Here is an 18841-nt window from a genome sequence, read left to right as displayed (position 1 = left end):
TTCTTAAAGTTCTTGGGAACTGCTAGGCTCTTTCTTGCTCTAGTCCTTGGCCAATGCTGGCCTTTATGTGTAGAATGCTATTTTCAACTGTATTTGCATAACTAAATTCTCATCTTATAGGTTTGAGCTCTGTTGTTACCCAAGCGGGCTTCTTACATATCTGATGTAGGCCACTCTGATTATTCTTGAGCAGAAACGTGAGTTTCCTTCTTAAGACATCAGCACTTAGAGTAGTTGTATTTGGTAGTATGTCTTCTTGTTTTGGTTTTGTTCTTTATCTGTGCAGTTCCCCGCAGTTCCTGGCATATACTTAGATCTTAATGTCTACTGTTGAGCAAGTTATTTTCTAGCTCTCTTTTGCTTAAAAATCTTTACTGTTTCTCGCTTGTCTATAGGATGGAGTCTAAACTCCATAGGATAACATTTGGCTTTGACCTAATCTACCTATGCAGCATCTTTCCGACTACTTCTGAATCCACTGTATATCACATAGTCTTTTGTTCCTGTAAACAATGGAAAACACAATACACGGTGGCTTAAATGATGGGACTCTCTTTTTCCTTATATAGCAAAAATCTGGAAATAGGTCATTAGGGCTGGCTCAATGATGTCACAGAGCACACAGGCAGGCTCCTTTTGTCTTTCTGCATCATCACTTTCAAGTGTGGCTTTTGGTTTCATGACTACAAAAGGGTTGCTGAATCTCCAAGTGTTGCATCCAACTTCTAGATCAGAAAAAAAAAAAACAACCAACCCTTCTCCTTATATAGTTGTTTCCTATTTATTCAGAAAACAAAGCCCTTCCCAGATATCTCTACTTACATCTCATTAGCTAGAACTGTATCACATGATCACCTCTAGCTAACCAGGGAGACAGGGGGATTGAGTATTTTTAGGTGGGTACATTTTCTGCCCTGGACCAAATCATGGACCTGCGAGTAAGGAAGAAGGGGGAATGGATATCAGGTAGGTCCTATTAGTATGTACTTCACCGTGCATCCTCATGTTCTCTATACTGGACTATTTTTCACAGTTCCCTGAAATACTATGCAATTCTACAAAGCTTTTATCTTTTTGCTCCCACTGTTATCTCTACTTGGAATGCCCTTCTCTTGCTTCTCAACCTGAAATATTCTGCTCACCCTTCAAGGTTGACCTTGAAGACCTCCCATCTGGAGCCTTCCTTTGTCCTCTGAGGCAAGAAGAATGCTCCTTGGATTCTTGGGAGGTGATGCAGGAAACAAGGGCCTTGTCTTATGGTTGTATCATCAGCATTTAAGCAAGTGCCTGGAATATTAGAAGCAGCCAAACATTGGTAACCAAACTGAAAGAGAGGAGAAGTCCAGGAGTGCATGTTTCTCTCTTTTAATCCTCAAAATAATCTAAGGAGGGACCCATCACCCTGGTTTTACAGATAAGGGAACTAAGCCTAAATGAAATAAAGGTAACTTGCCCAAGGCCACACTGCTAATAATGTGGTCCTAGAAATGAATTAATTGAAGGCTATGCCTTTGCTTTGTCCCATCACCTGCCACATTTTCATTTTTATTTTTATCGTAATTTTAATTCTAATTTTAATTTTTAGTCCAGAGGTCACACACTGATGCTCATGGGCAGGCCTCTTGTTGCTGTAAATTAAATTTTATTGGAACACAGCCATACCCATTCCTTTTTGTATTATCTATGCTGCCTTTGCATACCACAACAGAAGGTTGACTCACTAAGACACACCACATAGCTGCAAAACCTACCGTATTTACTCTCTGGCCATCCTGACTCCTAAATTAAATCAAAAGATAAATCCCATAAAAAGAGGTTGAAAACGATCATTTCAAGACCAACATTATAAAGAAGAAAAGACTAGGGTCTCCACCCAAGGAAGATGTAACATTAAAAAAAAATGATAGAAGGAGAAAGGGGACTCAGTCATTCTGACTTCTTTCTGTGTTCAACAAGAAAGAGAACCAGCATTCAAAAGAACTGGGGTGAAAAAGAGAATTGATTAACCATTGTAAGAATAATTCTTACTTCACAAGGCTGTTGTAACATCGGAATGAATTAAAGCATGAGATAAGGCACAATGCCCAGGATATGGTCAAGGCTCAATAAACAGTGACTATGCTCTAACGTGGCATAATCTTCATCAAGTCCTGTTGCTTCTGAACATGATCCTTTCTTATTGTCAGGACTGCTCTTTGGGGTCAAAGGAAGATAGAAAGGCCATTTGTACTGTTTCACGTCCAGAATTCCATAATGTCTGAAAATCGCCCTGATCTATCTTGGTTCCATTTTCCGCAGAGAGCCATTCCCATGTCTAGGAGGAAATTGCAGTCTCAGGTAGGAAGGCACTTAAGCCTGAGCCTATTCACTGTTCCTCTGTCTGTAGCCCAGAGAGCTCTGTTACCAGCCCTTCTCTCTCACATAGGAAGAAACAGGCTCTGCAGAGACCCCATGAGAATAAGGGAGTCCCAGGGCAACTTCACCAAACTCCGGAGCAGTGCTCATCACAAGCCTCTCAAAATTCCTTGGAGGATAGCTTTCCAGATGCACAAAGGGAGGGGAAAACCTGCCTAGTTAAAACTTCGCATAATTTCAGTGCAGGAACCAGGTGGGTCCTAACAACTCCAATAGAGTCATCACACCGAAGGCCTTGTGCATTTACCAGAGCCTCCATTATTTATTTTTATTTTTATTATTTATTTATTTATTTATTTATTTATTTTAAGATTTTTATTTATTCACTTGACAGACAGAGATCACAAGTAGGCAGAGAGAGAGAGGAGGAAGCAGACTCCCTGCTGAGCAGAGAGCCCGACTCTGGGCTCGATCCCAGCACCCTGGGATCACGATCCCAGCTGAAGGCAGAGGCTTTAACCCACTGAGCCACCCAGGTGCCCCCAGAGCCTCCATTATTAATACGCTTAGAAAGACAGCAAATCTTCGTAGGAAGGAGGTGAGGGGAAAAGAAGCAACAGCCACCTGGGTCAAAGGTAGCAAAACATTGAACACACACAGCCTAGAACGTTCCCACCAGAAAAAACTTAATTACCACGGGATGTTTTGGCTTTCAGAGAGCAGAGTCTCAATGCATGTTTTCTGCACTTGGCTTTTGTTTTATAGCCAGACTGAACTCTGGAGAGAGGATGTTACAGAGCCAAGGCTCCTTACATATTCTTAATGATTATAAAGTGTCTGGATTTATGGCATGACAAATGCAGGTTATAAAAGCAGAGTGGTGCACAATGTAAGAAACTGCTGTTTGTTCCTCTTTAATAAAATATGGTCAAATCATGGCAACATTCAGTCAAAAGTTGCAGTTGGAGAGCGATAGTAAAATACCCCTGAATCATGCAGTTAACCAGAAGATATCCAATTATTAAAGCTTCGCTCAAGTACATTGCCAGCTTAGTACTCGGTGCAAACCAAGCACCCCAAGCTCCATGTAAATGATCATTCTCAGAGATTCAGGAACTCCCCACTGTTGACATGAATAATTTGGACAACCTTGCACATACTAATGATTAAGACATCAAAATAAATCATGGCATTACAGAGACACGAGCACCTTGCCCTAATAGACCCACTTTTGCTTGTGCTAAGTGGCGCAGGAATCCTTGAGGTAGCCATCTTTCTTGTTTTTTTTTTTTTCTTCCTGCCTCTTGGCTGAACATCCTTGATTGCATACATTTGTAAAACTCAGGAAAATATTGGGAGGTATTGGTATTAGCAGCTACCAAGCTATCTGAAACAGACTATGGAATATATATTGATAAGCTCTTGCCAATTCGCAGCAGCCAATAACTATCATTTCTCCTCATAGTTCCAGTTTCTTAAGTGTGCATTCTGTTTCTATAGCAACTTTCGTTTTGTTAACCTGTTACTCACATTAAAATTGTTATTTTTAGCATAACATTTCCAGAAGTCTTTGACAAAGAAAAATGGGAAGAGATTGTAGCTTGAAGATGACTGTATGCCCAGTATGAATTCTAATGTGTAACGTATTTATTTGGTCAGTACATCATCTATTATAAAATTATAGAAGATATAGATTTTTAAATGTGTGCGTTTATGGACTTTGAGAAAGAAACGCCATATCCCATATCTTTTTTTCTTTTTATTTGGAACAAGGGAGAGTATAAGTAAATAACAGTATCCAAATGGATTTATTTCCTACAGATTTTCACTTACATAAAACCCAAGGCAAGGAACATATAGCTGAGGACTTTTTTTTTTTTTAATTTTATTTTTCATAAACATATAATATCTTTTTATCCCCAGGGGTACAGGTCTGTGAATCGCCAGGTTTACACACTTCACAGCACTCACCATAGCACATACCCTCCCCAATGTCCATAATCCCACCCCCCATCCCCCCTCCCCCCATTAACCCTCAGTTTGTTTTGTGAGATTAAGAGTCACTTATGGTTTGTCTCCCTCCCAATCCCATCTTGTTTCATTTACTCTTCTCCTACCCCCTTAACCCCCCATGTTGCATCTCCTCTCCCTCATATCAGGGAGATCATATGATAGTTGTCTTTCTCCGATTGACTTATTTTGCTAAGCATGATACCCTCTAGTTCCATCCATGTCGTCGCAAAAGGCAAGATTTCATTTCTTTTGATGGCTGCATAGTATTCCATTGTGTATATATACCACATCTTCTTTATCCATTCGTCTGTTGATGGACATCTAGGTTCTTTCCATAGTTTGGCTATTGTAGACATTGCTGCTATAAACATTCGGGTGCACGTGCCCCTTTGGATCACTACGTTTGTATCTTTAGGGTAAATACCCAGCAGTGCAATTGCTGGGTCATAGGGTAGTTCTATTTTCAACATTTTGAGGAACCTCCATGCTGTTTTCCAGAGTGGTTGCACCAGCTTGCATTCCCACCAACAGTGTAGGAGGGTTCCCCTTTCTCCGCATCCTCGCCAGCATCTGTCATTTCCTGACTTGTTAATTTTAGCCATTCTGACTGGTGTGAGGTGGTATCTCATTGTGGTTTTGATTTGTATTTCCCTGATGCCGAGTGATGTGGAGCACTTTTTCATGTGTCTGTTGGCCATCTGGATGTCTTCTTTGCAGAAATGTCTGTTCATGTCCTCTGCCCATTTCTTGATTGGATTATTTGTTCTTTGGGTGTTGAGTTTGCTAAGTTCTTTATAGATTTTGGACACTAGCCCTTTATCTGATATGTCATTTGCAAATATCTTCTCCCATTCTGTCAGTTGTCTTTTGGTTTTGTTAACTGTTTCCTTTGCTGTGCAAAAGCTTTTGATCTTGATAAAATCCCAATAGTTCATTTTTGCCCTTGCTTCCCTTGCCTTTGGCGATGTTCCTAGGAAGATGTTGCTGCGGCTGAGGTCGAAGAGGTTGCTGCCTGTGTTCTCCTCAAGGATTTTGATGGATTCCTTTCTCACATTGAGATCCTTCATCCATTTTGAGTCTATTTTCGTGTGTGGTGTAAGGAAATGATCCAATTTCATTTTTCTGCATGTGGCTGTCCAATTTTCCCAACACCATTTGTTGAAGAGGCTGTCTTTTTTCCATTGGATATTCTTTCCTGCTTTGTCGAAGATGAGTTGACCATAGAGTTGAGGGTCTATTTCTGGGCTCTCTATTCTGTTCCATTGATCTATGTGTCTGTTTTTGTGCCAGTACCATGCTGTCTTGATGATGACAGCTTTGTAATAGAGCTTGAAGTCCGGAATTGTGATGCCACCAACTTTGGCTTTCTTCTTCAATATTGCTTTGGCTATTCGAGGTCTTTTCTGGTTCCATATAAATTTTAGGATTATTTGTTCCATTTCTTTGAAAAAAATGGATGGTACTTTGATAGGAATTGCATTAAATGTGTAGATTGCTTTAGGTAGCATAGACATTTTCACAATATTTATTCTTCCAATCCAGGAGCATGGAACATTTTTCCATTTCTTTGTGCCTTCCTCAATTTCTTTCATGAGTACTTTATAGTTTTCTGTGTATAGATTCTTAGTCTCTTTGGTTAGATTTATTCCTAGGTATCTTATAGTTTTGGGTGCAATTAGCTGAGGACTTTTTGTGTGTGGTAGTCATGGCTTTTGTTACCGGGTTGCAATTTGAAAACCCGATGTTGGGGGCACCTGGGTGGCTCAGTGGGTTAAAGCCTCTGCCTTTGGCTCGGGTCATGATCCCAGGGTCCTGGGATCGAGCCCCGCATGGGGCTCTCTGCTCAGCGGGGAGCCTGCTTCCTCCTCTCTCTCTCTCTGCCTACTTGTGATCTCTATCTGTCAAATAAATAAATAAAATCTTAAAAAAAAAAAAAAGAAAACCTGATGTTGTCTCAGGACAAGTAGGGCTAATGCGATGAATTTCAACTATGAAAACGTCATGTAGTGAGCCAGATGGGGGGAGAGAACAGTCCTATAGCTAGCTGACACTCCTAATAAATTAGGACATAGCCTGCCTTTTGACCTTTCCACAAACAAATTGCTGCCTTTTCTTCCCAAATATTGTCTTATCTTTCACTTCCTTGTCAAAAATGGAGTCCTGTGCAGTTTGATGTAATGTGACTGGAAATGATCAACGTGAGCTTGATTAATCCACTCTTTGGATGCGGATGAGGAGAACATTGCCCTTTGGTTATTACAAGTGAACCCTGAAATTAGACTTGACTTGAGTTCTAGATGAGAACAATTATTTTCTCATGTTGTAACTAATATTCTCTAATTATTAGAAAGGCAGTGGAGTGAAGTGGATAAGGGCTGTCTTCTGGAACCAGGCTGCCTGGGTTTGAATCCCAGCCTTGTCAGTCCCTGTGTGACCATTGGCAGTGTGCCTATTAATGCCACACCTCAGCCTCCTCATTTGTAGAAGAAATGATAATGGTACCTATCATAGAGTTGTTGTGAGAATTCAATAATTTGCCCATGTAAAATGCTTAAAAGAGTACCTAACATGTAGTCAGTTTGATGTTATTTTTTAACTTCAAGCAATATGGTTTTTTAAATGGTCTTAATTTTTTTTTATTTTTTAAAAAGACTTTATTTATTTGAAAGAGAGAGCATGAGCGGAGCATGTGCACAAGCGGGGAGTGGCAGAGGGAGAAGGAGAAGCAGACTCCCTGCTGAGTGTGGAGCCTGATGCAAGACTCCATTCCAGGACCCCAAGATCATGACTTGAACTCAAGTCAGCCGCTTAACCGACTGAGCCACCCACACACTCCATGGTGTGGTTTTCTTTCACTGCCTTAATTGGGAAAATATACACAATACTTATCTTCTTACTGGCTGGCTGATACAGCTAGGTACAAACTACTATGTCATTTTCTTTTCTTTTCTTTTTTAAAAATATTATTTATTTACTTGACAGAGAAGGAGAGACAGCGAGAGAGGGAACATAAGCAGAGGGAGTGGGAGAGGGAGAAGCAGGTTTCCCACCAAGCAGGGAGCCTGATGCAGGGATCGACCCCAGGACCCTGGGACCATGACACAAGCCAAAGGCAGACGCCCAATGACTGAGTAACCCAGGTGACCCACTGTGTCATTTTCTAATAGGTAAATTGCCAAAGGTCACACAGTTAGTGATGGATGAAGCTAGGATTCCTACTCAGGAAGTCTGGTTCCAGAAGCCAGACCCTTATTCACTCCATTTTGCTGACTTTCTAATAATTTGAGAATTTCAGCTAAAACATTAGGAAATAATAGTTCCCATCCAGAATTCAAGTCATAGCCACAATTCATCCCATTAACCCCTTGCCTTTCATAGAAATACATATTACCCCAAAGATCGCATCCCTGTATTAGTTCACACCTCTAAGCATTTCCCCAACACACACACAGACTCAAAGTAATAGGTCCTAAAGGACACTGGCCATGCCCTAGAACTCATTCTCCCCCACCCCAGGTTTACTGTGGTCTAATTTACATACATACATTCACCCTTTTATTGTAGAGTTCTGTATGTTTTGACAAGTGCATATAGTAACCACCATTATCCTAAAATACGGAACGTTTCCATCACTCCCCAAAATTCCCTACTGCCCTTTCATGGTCATGTTGTTTCTCCCATTCTTGGTGTCTCACAATTACGGTCTATTTTCTATCCCAATAGTTTGTTCTTTTTATCCCCCCTGGCTCCAAGAATACACAATTTTAAACCAGATAAGGATCATATAAAGTCTCTCAAAAGTAGCAGATACCTCATGTTACTTGTCTGAAAGGGGAAATGAAATGGGGTGTCTTATGTCAAGGGGTTTTCAAATGCAGCCAGGAGGCCATTAAGGAGGTGGACCTTATGCTTGTCCTCACGGGAAGAACCATGAACTTCTGAAGTGGGCCAAACCACAAGTATTCCAAGGATTCAGCCCAAACACCTGCAACTCACTACAGTAACAGACTTTGCATAGTGATAGTCTTAGCAACCAATTATATTCAATCAAGATTAGCTTTCTGCTGCCAACACCCAATCAGAAATTCTTTGTAAACAATGTCTACAAGTATTCCCTTTTCACTTTATACACCCCTGACTTTTACTCCTTAGCAGGACACTTTCTGGATTGCCACCCACAACTGTGTACCCCGAATTGCAGTTCTTTGTTTCCAGATCAACACTTTCATTTTATTATTGCTTCCTGACAATTTTAGGTTCACACTGGATACAGTGGAGACTAATAGGAGCTCAAATCATTGAAACTCATGAAACAGTTGCTTGGTATTGTGTGTGGAATCTGCTATCTTATGGTTCCAGTGGGAAGAGGGAAGAGTGAAGGACTGTAGTAAAGTAATCTTAGACACAAATCCCATCTCTGGAGAGACTGTTAATTAGTAGAAAAGGACAAATGCAATAAAGCACAAAAGGTAGACAAATCCATCTTAATTAAACAGAGTTATGATCGTAAAAGCTATAGCTTTCTCCTTCCCATTGATGCCCTTTACCAAATTGGAGAAACACGAGGTATAGTGGATATGTCTTGTGAATGACTGTGATGGCCCTCAACTTGAGTGTGTCTTAAAGCAAAGCTCACATTCATTTGCCTTTGCCATTTCTCCTTTTGGTTCACAGTACATGATAATTGGCAGGTGCTTATAAAATATCTGTTTGGTGGATGAAAAATGTACTTTCTGAAAGGAATGTTAACAACTAGGGAATCATAAATTTGGCCCATAATCTCTTAAAACTCATACCTTTTCATGGCTGATCTGGGATGAGATACAAAAATTTCTGGTAGTGCTCTCTTAGCTGCACCATATCACCTTCCTAAGACCTCCCAACTGGATGACAATTCCTCATAGTAGAACGGTTGTAGGCTGATGATTTGCCTCTATTGTCAAGGAAGGGTGATGGGAAAAGAAGCATTTTCAGTTACTTCATTCCAGTGATTCAATCTAAGAATTTGAAAACCTGTTATCAGTTTTCTAAGGAACACTTTTCTCAACTGATTTTTAGTTATTACCTATTTTTGAAAGCAAGACTGAGTATTATCAGGCACTCGACCCAGAAGTCATAGTCTTGTAAAAAAGTTAACCTTTTCCCCATTAGGACATTTTCCAATACAGTAAAATATTCTTCCTATAAATGATAAGAGTAAGTATATGAAGAAAAAATGCTTGATAATCTCTATCTGGGTAAAGGCTAATTACTCCCATGAGCAAGACTAGAATTTTAAGTATAAAATTTTGATATTTGTTAAATTTCTCAGGCCTCAACTTCCACGACCAGTCTGCAAATTCAGATTTACAAACATGGATTATGACATGTGCAGAAAGGAATGCTTCTGGCTCTAGTCACTTATAAGGAGGTTGCTTACTTTGTCTCCACATTCTGTTCATTTGAACTATAATTTATCATCTGGGCCCACCAAGTTCAAGTACTCACATATAAGCAGGTATTGAGGGGATTTTTAATGAAAACTCTAAAAATAATAATGATTAATTGAAAAAAACTGAATATACACCAGGGGAGAGAACTATATACAATTAACTTCAACAGAATATAAAACACAGTATAAATAATTAGAAATACAATTTTGGCATTTAAGTGCAAATTCCTTCTTCCAACTTTATTTCAAAATGTATTGACCACATCAGTCTTAGAAGATGAAAAGATACAGGACTAGAATTCTGAATATCCAAATCTTCAGCCAACTATTGGTGTCATGAGAGGCAGATCAATGTGAGGTCCACAATTCTTCCTGAGCTAAACTGAAACACAAGGCTGGCCTCTGTGCCTCTGTGTGAAGGCCACATTTTAGAGGAGGTGAGCTGGTCTCCAGGGCCTCTTGCTCCCAGGTGCACTTAACTAATCTTGAGCCATAGTGTCTTTCCAGTTGATGGTAAGTAGAGTTAAGGAAGGATTAATGCAAGGTGAAAGATAGAAAGGGAAATACCTAGTCCCTCTGGAGACAAGAGCAGAGATATCCTGTGCTGACCAACCACGCACTTGAGGAAGAAAAATCCTCAGAGAGTTGATTCAAAAGAGAGCTGAAGCTTGAAGCCAAAGAAAGGATGACAGGGATCTATTTCTAACCAGGATGCAGTAACAGGGAGTAGATTTACTATTCTATCTGATATGAATAAGATACTGGATGAAACATACAAAAAAGTAGATTTTAAGTCATTGGATATCAGGCTATAAAGGATACGATCTCCAACAGACAGAAACTTACTATTGCCCCAGCTTAAAACTTTGAGAGAATTTCTAGGCCACAGTGTATTGAAGGCAAACCCAGATGGAATGCATCAAATTCCCTGAGTTGAACTGATATTGTTAGCAGGCTCTGGAGAAGTAAATAATAAAGTTAACAAAACCTAGCACTGGAGAGAAGAGAGCTACACAGGAAGAAACTTATGCAGATTTAAAGAGGATCCCTCTCAACTATTCAGCAGAGTACCCAACTGCATAGGCATGTGAGAAAACTACCGAAAGCCAAGGGAAAACCACCCAAAATGAGCATAGGGAAAGCACTTGGTGATAACACAGGATCATTAATTGTGCCTGTTCTCACCAGCTGGACTGGTAATCTTCATAATTCATGGAGTACTGAGTACAGTCATTAGAAGAATTTTGCCTCAGTAGTGGAGACTAATTAGTCTTAGACTAAATGCTGCTCCATTCCTGACATATAGGTCTTAAAAGCAAGACCCAAAAGGATTAAAGGCTTTCTAAGTAACTTCCTCCCACAGAAAGATCAAGAATATTTATAAGAATACAAAAATACCCAGCATCCAAAAAGGTGAAATTCACAATGTCTGACATCTTATTAAAGATTACCAGGCAAGTAAGGGAGCAGGAAAAATGAACTCATAGTGACAAGAATAATAAATCAACCAAAAGAGACCCAGAACAGGCACAAATGTGGCAGACAATGACATTAAAACAGTATAACTCTATTTCATACGCTTTTTTAAAAAAAAGCCACAGGAAAGATTAAATATGTTAAGTGAAGTCATTGAAGATGTTTTAAAAAATTAAGACCAAAATCAAAGTTAAAGAGGTAAAATCCAAAATGTGTGATGTGAAAAGTACACTGGATGGTATGAGTGGCAGATCTGATGTTGCAGAATAACTGATTAGTGAACCTAAAGACGTGGTATAAGGAACTATCTGTAACACAGACACTAAAACATAGAAAAAGAAAAAAATGGGAGCTGTGGGACAACTTCACGCAACTAATGTGCATATAATTGGTGTACTTCTAGGAGAGGAAAGATAGATGTGGATAAATTTGGTAAAACCTAAAAATCCCAGAGATCCTAGAAGATGAATGAACCTCAAGCACAAAAAAAAAAAAAAAAAAAAACATGAAGAAAACCACACAAAGGCACACCATTAATCCAATTCTCAAAACCAATCATAAAGAGAAAATCTTAAAAGCAGTCAGAGAAAAAGATATGTTGCCTACAAAGGAACAAAGACAAAAATGATGATGGCAGATTTCTAATCAGAAATAATGCAAAAGGACAGTGGATCGACATCTTTAAAGTGTGGAAAGAAGTAAACTGTCAATCTAGAATTCTTCACTCAGCAAAAACAGAATTCAAAAATGAATGTAAAATAAAGACCTTTTCAGATATAAAAATGCTGAAAGAATTCATCACCCAAAGACTCCTATTACAAGAAAAGTTAAAAGAAGTTGATCAGGCAAAAAGAAAATACTATAGATGAACATCTAGATCTACACAAAGAAATGAGGCACACCAGCATGGTAGCTCCTTAGGTAAATATATGAGATATTTTTATTATTTGAATCTTTTAAAAAGACAATTGGCTGCTTAAAGGTAAAAATAATGTAGAATGATGTAGTGGGGTTTACAACACAGGTAGAGGTAACATGTATAATAAGAAAAGCACAAAGTCCAGGAAGGGAGAAATGGAAATTACTATTTAAGGTTCTCATACTTTATGCGAAGTAGCCTAATAGCAAATGAAGGTAGACTGTGACAAATTTAAAATGTATTCTCTACATTAAAACAGTAAAGAGCAAAGCAAATAGTTACAGCCAAGAAACCAACAAAGGAATTAAAATGAAATTATAAAAAGTAATCAGTCGAGGACCTAAAGGATATTATGCTAAGTGAAATAAGTCAGATGAAGATAATGCTATGTGATTTCACTTATATGAAATGAACAAAAAAACAAAAGTAGAAACAGACCTATAAATACAGAAGACAAACTTGTGGTTGCCAGAGGGGAGAAGGTAAGGGGCTGGGCAAAATGGGTGAAGGTGAGTGGGAGGTACAGGCTTCCAGTAATGGAATATATAAATCACGCAATGAAAGGTGAAACATAAGGAATATAATCAATGATATTATAATAATGCTGTATGGTGACAGACAGTAGCTACACTTGTGGCGAACAAAGCACAATGTATAGATTTTGTTGAATGTTGTACACCTGAAACTCATGTTAACATTGGGTGTCAACATACTTAAATTAAAAAAAAAAAGTTTTAATCTGAAGGAAAGCAGAAAAAGAGGAACAAAGAACAAATGAGACAAATAGAAAACAAATAATAAGACAATAAATGTAAATCTGAATACGTTAATAATCACATTAAGTATAAATAGTGTAGACACCCCATTAAAAGGCAGAGGTTGTCAGACTGGATGAAAAGCAAGATCCCACTGTATTCTACCTACAAAAAACATGCTTAAATATATAGACAGAAATAGGTTAAGAGTAAAATGGTGGGAAAACAGAGACCATGCTAACACTACCCAAAAAAAAGCTGGAGTGGCTATATTAACAATTACCCAAGAGCAGTGAAAACATTTATTGATTCATACGAGGACTTGTACATAAAGGTTCATAGAAACTTTATTTGTAATAGCCAAAAACCGGAAACAACCAAAATGTCCAATTACCAGCCGAATGGATAAACAAATTGGGATATGTATATTTATACAATGGAATGTCATTCAGTAATAAAAAGAAAAAAATTAATGTACACACAACATCATGGATAAATCTCAGTTTAAATATGCTATGTAAAAGAAGCCAGATCACAAAAAGAGTAGTATGTAGAATGTAATTCTAAAATCAGGGTGGTGCCTTCTTCCCTGACCCATTTCAGCAGTCTTCATTATTGAAGATGAATTTATGGGGGAGGAGGCAGAAAACAGCCTTGAACTCACACTTAGAAATGAACATTAGGCAGATGAAAAATTTTATGTATTTTATATACATACATATATCTTATATCTTATATATAAAATTTATGTCATATATATATATACACACACATATTCACAAAAAAAGTGAGAAAATGAGGAAGTTGGGGAGAATGTACATAAGAAAACCAAATTGAACCCCGATGTGATGTTAGGTATAAAATGCTTACTGTAAATCTAAGACCTGTTCACTGCCAAGATGGGAGTCATGAATTTGGCTCTAAGCTTTCTAGTGATCAACTCGAAAGGGAAAAAAGTTATTCAGTTTGGCCAGAAAATAAAAACAAACATGACTTCAGAGGTAGTACAGCAGAGGCCAGAAAGCAATCTGCTCCATAATGTCATCCAAAGAAGAGATATTTAATGCACCAAAAAATATCCAAACATCCTCAGCAACACTTAAAATAAATAACAACAGAACCAGTTTTATTGAATGTGTTCTTGGAATGTCCCTGTCTGTAATCAGGGTGGTCACCATATCAGCAGCATAAACATTAAATGGAAACTTGTTAGAAATGCAAATTCTCAGGCTTCACCCCAGGATTATTAAGTCAGAAATAGTGGGGTGGACCCTGTCCTCTGTGTTTTAACAAGCCTTCCAAGTGATTGTGATTCATGCTAAAGTTTGATGGGGCTAACTACCTTCTGATAGTTTTATTCGTCTACACTTGTTTAGTTCACTGTGTAGCTCCTCCCTTAAGACTGGAAACTTCCTGAGAGAAGGATGTGCCCCAAATGTCTACCCCCCGACCCTCACACCTCACTAGAATCCTGCTGAACCATCATTCTAAGATAAATTATCTTAATAGGAGTCTGTATTTCAGCCTGAAAAGATCAGTTAGTGTTTCCGTTTTTTTTTTTAAGAAAAAGAGCAATTGGATTCATAATACAGAGATGTAGTTAAATGACCCATTTATTTTTCACAAAATGTTGAAAAAATGCCACGTAAGCCGATGCCAAATGGAAAGCTCAGTTGGCAACTCCTACATGCCTTCATTCTTATATAAATTTCCCAGGACTTCGAAGGTCAGTAGTTACAGTGAGGAGGGAATGAGGAAAGAAGGGGTAGGAGACTTAATGAAAGAAGCTCTGAACTTCTAGAGCCTTACCATTAAGTAAGTACAGTGCCCTGGGGAACATCAATGATGCACTGGGCTCAACAAAGTGACTGAAAACATTAACAATGACAGTTCCTGTACCTATGTCCTGGTTTTAATTTACATTTATTTTTCAAAGCCAGACTGAATAAAGTCAGCTAAAATGCTGTTATAGTCACAACTGTGGAAATTCTGTTTAGAATAATCAAGCTTTTGGAGTCAAGATCATTTTAAATTCTAAATGGAGAGTCATATTTTACACCTGCTATCACTGTATGCAGAGACTTCTAATATTCAATGAAGTCACTAAAAAATACACATTAATAGAATGAAAAATGATGACAACGTGGTCTCTTTCAAATACATTTTAATAGAGCGCAATGCTCATCAATATTGGAATTTTTATTCCTACAATGTGGTTACATAAGATAATATTAGATATCATTTTTGTTCATCTTTAAAATAAAAAGCGTAGTGAATATTTGAATATAGTTTTATCTGGTTTTCATAGGGAAGAATATGTTCCATATATTGTGTACAGCTCACCCTGGAGTTCTTCTACCAAATAATAAGAAAACGATGTTCTCAGATGATCTTTTTGTCCTAGCGTAGTCAATATGCTAGGTATTTCTCGTCATTTCATCTTCTGAAAGTTTAGCATTTAGAAAAATACAATTCTGTGAAGGATTCTCAATATTAATTTTTATTGGCATTTCTATATTTCTGGTTTAATTTAAAAACAGTAGGGCAATGAAAAACTAAGAAGCAATATCTTTTGACTTGTGTTATTACAAAAAGGTCTTGCATTGGACTCATGAGGCAAGTAAACGCAATCTTTTTCATTATTCTGTCAATATTGACTTTTAGAAAATTGTTCATTTCAATTTAGGCTTATGTCCTGTGAAGCTGCCTTAGTAACAAAACTCCAGGACCCTGTTGACTACACACTGTCATTTACTCTTGATTTAATATTAATTTCCCTTTCTTAATCCCATCTTGTTCTTTCTTTTTTTCCACACGCACTTGTCCTTCAATTGAATATTCTTGTTTTTCTGGCTTTCGATTATTGTGAGTTGATTATTCAGTATGAAAAACATCAGGGAGCTATGTTTTCTCTGACTATAAAACTTTTTTTTTTTTAAACTCTGACCCCTTTGAAAGATTTTCCTGAATCTTTATCCTCCAAGTATTACTGACACATCTCAAAAAGGGCATAATGGAATCAGATAAACTATCCAGATCATTTTACAAAGTCAAAAAAATGAAGGGCAATAATAAGAGAAAACCAAAGTGGAATTGCCATTCCAATTGCAAATAACAAGATGTAAATAATTGTATAGTAATATAGTCAGATTCTCCTAATTTCCATACCTATGATACCAATATCTATTGGGTCAAAAAGATTAAATGGGAGAGCTAAAACATATATTCATTCATACATTTTAAATATATGATAGTTTCAACCTCACTTCCTAGAAATTCTTTTGGCTCTCCGACATGTGCCCTTCTGACACTTCCCTTCTGAGAATTCAACTTCCAGTAGAGCTTTGCTACTCTAGTAATGAAGTCCAGGGCCTGATTCCCCCATTTTTTCTCCCCCATGGCTATAGAAGGACATTGTCTTTCGATACTGCCAGTGAGACCATCTGACTTAGGTACGTAGACTTTTAATCACAGGTTCCTCTATTTCAGTATTGCGTTGAGTTGATCCAGTGCAATGGCCCCCACCAGCCATCCAATCCCAAATCCTTTAAATTACTACTTTGTTGAAAATCCCAAATGCCTGAGACATTGTACCTGCTGGTGCATTCCACTCCACCAATATTCCACAAGAGGATTTTAAATTTACCACTGGTGTAAATTTTAGCAGTTATACAATCACAACATGCCAGGGACTTTCCATTGTCCACCTACTATCAGTGTTGGAATCTGTATCACCAGCCAGTCTATAGATGATCCATCTTCAAAATACTATTTTAGATTGTGGTACCTCGGACCACTTCCTCGATGCACTGTCACAGGTCAGATTGTTGGAGAAAAAGACTCTGAGACTGAGATTTGTATGTAGGAGGTTTACTGGGGAATGTTTTTGGACCAAAATACCTGTGGGAGAGCAAGGGAAGCAAGACTGGGCAGAGGGAGAAGTTGAACAATGGTATGCTTGTACTACCAACTTTAGCTAGTCCAGTGGGGTTGCTCTGAAGGCAGGATTGCCTTTTGGAAATGTCCTGCCTTAAGGCAAAGAGCCTCTGTGCTCCAGCATTAACCAGTCATGAAAGACAGCCTTATGTGGTGCTGCATCCTCTGGCCAGGGATAAGTCTCAAAGAGGGCATAGCTGGGACCTGCTAGTAGCCAACACTACAGGCAGATGGTGGAATAAGTGATTCTTTCCTGAAAGGGCATCTGGGTGGCATGGCATAGTATCCACTCGGTGCATAATACACCAAGAGACCTACAACTGAACTAGCACAAATAATTTGAAGTAAAAAAATCAATTCATGGAAAAGGAAATTCAAATGGAAGAAGATATTAAAAGATGCTCAGCCTTATGAGAAATGAGGAAAATTCAAATTCAAACAGCCAGACATTTGCATATCAGATAATATATATTTTAAAGATTGATAATATTCGCCGGTGATGAGAACACAGGGAAGTAAACACTTCACATATTGCTAATGGGAGTGTGTCTGAAAGAACATAACTCAACAACCTGGACGGTATGTAATAGCATTAAAATTCAAAATAGAATGCCTATTTTCGATTAATTTATAGAGTTAATGCAATCACAGTGAATACCCACAAAAATTATTTGTGCACATTGACAAGACAATTCTAAAATGCGTATGGAAATGCAAAACATCAAAAATCATCAATGCCATGTTGAAGAAAAAAAACAATTGTGAAGCTTTCATTACCAATATCAATACTTATTATAAAGAGACTTGAATGAAGATAGGGTGGCAATGGTATAAGGATAAACTAATAGACAAACAGAACAGAATAAAACAAGAAACAGATCATCCAGATTAACATACCTGGTCACCCAATTTATAACAAAGGTGCTCCAGCCCCTGAAATGTAGTAAGAATGGGTGGACTTTTCAATAAATAATGGTGGCTCAATGAATTAGATTTCCACATGGAAAAAAAAATCTTGACCCCAGCTTCATCTTATATTTAAAAATGAACTCCAGAGGCACCTTGTGTCTCAGCCAGGTGTGTCTGCCCTCTGCTCAGGTCATGTTTCCAGGGTCCTTGGATCAATCCCTGCCTTCGGCTTCCTGCTCAGTGGGGAGCCAGCTTCTCCCTGCCCTCTGTTGCTCCTCCTCAGCTCATGCTCTCCCTGGTGTGCTCTCTCACAGATAAATAAATAAATAATTAAAATCTTGAAAAAACATGAACTTCAGATGGGAGACAAGTGAAAGCAATAAAGTTTCTGAAATAGCACCATCCAGTAGAACTTTCTGAAATGATGGAAGTATTCTCTCTGTGCTAACACAGTATTCACAAGAGATTATTGAGCACTTGGTGCTTAACTAGTGTAACTGAGAAACTCGGTTCTCAATTTTATTTCATTGCAATTCATTTAAATGGAAGTAGCACATGTGGTCCCCATACCAGGTATTGCGGTTCCGCCAGCTAACGTAAGAGAATATCTGTGGTAACTATTTGGTGTGTTAACTTGACTGGGCTGAGCCCTAGTTTCAGAGGAGATTGTCTGGCAAGAGCTGAGGAATAGAAGGGAGGCAATAGCCCTTTTTGTAGGATACACAGACCTAATCTGGGTGCTGTTGTAAAGGGAATTTCCAAAAAAAAAAAAAAAGGTCAGTTGACTTCAAGTTAATCAAAAGGGATGCTTTCAGGGCACCTGAGTGGCTCAGTTGGTTAAGCGTCTGCCTTTGGCTCAGGTCATGATCTCAGGATCCTGGGATAGAGCCCCACGTCTGGTTCCCTGCTCAGCAAGGAGCCTGCTTCTCCCTCTGCCCCTTAACCTGCTTGTGTTCTCTCTCAAATAAATAAAATCTCCTTTTTAAAGAGACATTTTCTTTGTGGGTCTGATTTAATCTGTTAGAAGACCTTTAATAAAGGCTTAGG

This window comes from Enhydra lutris, unplaced genomic scaffold (genome assembly GCF_002288905.1).
Source record: "Enhydra lutris kenyoni isolate GAN:26980312 unplaced genomic scaffold, ASM228890v2 scaffoldscaffold23, whole genome shotgun sequence".
Lineage (NCBI taxonomy): Eukaryota > Metazoa > Chordata > Mammalia > Carnivora > Mustelidae > Enhydra > Enhydra lutris.
This window is presented reverse-complemented; position numbering follows the sequence as displayed.